Source organism: Arachis hypogaea, chromosome 20, assembly GCF_003086295.3.
Source record: "Arachis hypogaea cultivar Tifrunner chromosome 20, arahy.Tifrunner.gnm2.J5K5, whole genome shotgun sequence".
NCBI classification, from domain to species: Eukaryota; Viridiplantae; Streptophyta; class Magnoliopsida; order Fabales; family Fabaceae; genus Arachis; species Arachis hypogaea.
Window position 1 is genome coordinate 53584034 of NC_092055.1, and position 2049 is coordinate 53586082.

General features: G+C 42.0%; 1 non-coding gene across 1 annotated transcript; it reads left to right on the forward strand.

The window, feature by feature from the left end:
* Positions 1-1587: 1587 nt before the first annotated feature.
* Positions 1588-1695, forward strand: LOC112788352 (small nucleolar RNA R71). The gene has a single exon (XR_003195719.1). It is a non-coding gene; the product is annotated as a small nucleolar RNA R71 (small nucleolar RNA).
* The last annotated feature ends 354 nt before the right edge of the window (positions 1696-2049 follow it).

Below are 2049 nucleotides of genomic sequence, written 5' to 3' on the forward strand. Positions count from 1 at the left end.
ACCAAACTTAGAGTTTGACTGTGGGGGCTTTGGTTGACTCTGCTTTGAGAGAAGCTTTTTATGCTTCCTCTCCATGGATGCAGAGAGAGATCCTTGAGTTGTAAACACAAGGTTGTCCTCATTCAATTGAAGGATCAATTCTCCTCTGTCCACATCAATCACAGCTCTTGCTGTGGCTAGGAAAGGTCTTCCTAGGATGATGGATTCATCCTCTTTCTTTCTATTATCTAGGACTATGAAATCAGCAGGGATGTAAAGGCCTTCCACCTTTACTAACACATCCTCTACTTGTCCATAAGCCTATTTTCTTGAGTTGTCTGCCATCTCTAATGAGATTTTAGCAGCTTGCACCCCATAGATTCCCAGTTTCTCTATTACAGAGAGAGGCATGAGGTTTATCCCTGAACCAAGGTCACACAGAGCCTTAAAGATCATGGTGCCTATGGTACAAGGTATTAAGAACTTTCCAGGATCCTGTTTCTTCTGAGGCAATGTCAGTTGATCCAGATCACTTAGTTCATTGGTGAACAAGGAAGGTTCATTTTCCCAAGTATCAATGCCAAATAATTTGGCATTCAGCTTCATGATTGCACCAAGGAACTTGGCAGCTTACTCTTCAGTAACATCCTCATTCTCTTCAGAAGAGGAATACTCATTAGAGCTCATGAATGGCATAAGGAGGTTCAATGGAATCTCTATGGTCTCTAGGTGAGTCTCAGATTCCTTTGGTTCCTCAGAGGGAAACTCCTTATTGATCACTGGACGTCCCAGGAGGTCTTCCTCCTTGGTATTCACGTCCTCTCCTTCCCTTACAGGTTCGGCCATGGTGGTTATGTCAATGGCCTTGCACTCTCCTTTTGGATTTTCTCCTGTATTGCTTGGGAGAGTACTAGGAGGGATTTCAGTGATCCTTTTACTCAGCTGGCCCACTTGTGCTTCCAAATTTCTAATGGAAGACCTTGTTTCATTCATGAAACTTATAGTGGCCTTGGACAGATCAGAGACTAAGTTTGCTAGATTAGAAGTATTTTGTTTAGAGTTCTCTGTCAGTTGCTGAGTGGATGATGGAGAAGGTTTACTATTGTTAAACCTGTATCTTCCACCATTATTAAAGCCTTGTTGAGGCTTTTGTTGATCCTTCCATGAGAGATTTCGATGATTTTTCTATGATGGATTATAGGTGTTTCCATAAGTTTCACCTAAGTAATTCACCTCTGCTATTGTAGGGTTTTCAGGATCATAAGCTTCTTCTTCAGAAGATGCCTCTTGAGTAGTGTTGGATGCAGCTTGCATTCCATTCAGACTCTGAGAAATCATATTGACTTGCTGAGTCAATATTTTGTTCTGAGCCAATATGGCATTCAGAGTATCAATTTCAAGAACTCCCTTCTTCATAGGCGTCCCATTATTCACAGGATTCCTCTCAGAAGTGTACATGAACTGGTTATTAGCAACCATGTCAATGAGTTCTTGAGCTTCTGCAGGCGTTTTCTTTAGGTGAATGGATCCACCTGCAGAAGTATCCAATGACATCTTTGATAGCTCAGATAAACCATCATAGAATATATCTAGGATGGTCCATTCTGAAAGCGTGTCAGAAGGACACTTTTTGGTCAGTTGCTTGTATCTCTCCCAAGCTTCATAGAGGGATTCACCTTCCTTCTATCTGAAGGTCTGAACATCCACTCTAAGCTTGCTCAGCTTTTGAGGAGGAAAGAACTTGGCTAAGAAAGCCGTGACCAGCTTATCCCAAGAGTTCAGGCTATCTCTGGGTTGAGAGTGCAACCACACTCTAGCTCTGTCTCTTACAACAAAAGGGAAAAGCATGAGCCTGTAGACTTCAGGATCTACTCCATTAGTCTTAACAGTATCACAGATCTGCAAGAATTCAGTTAAGAACTGAAAAGGATCTTTAGATGGAAGTCCATGAAACTTGCAGTTCTGCTGCATCAGAGAAACTAGCTGAGGTTTCAGCTCAAAATTGTTTGCTCCAATGGCAGGAATGGAGATGCTTCTTCCATGTAAATTGGAATTAGGTGCAGTAAAGTC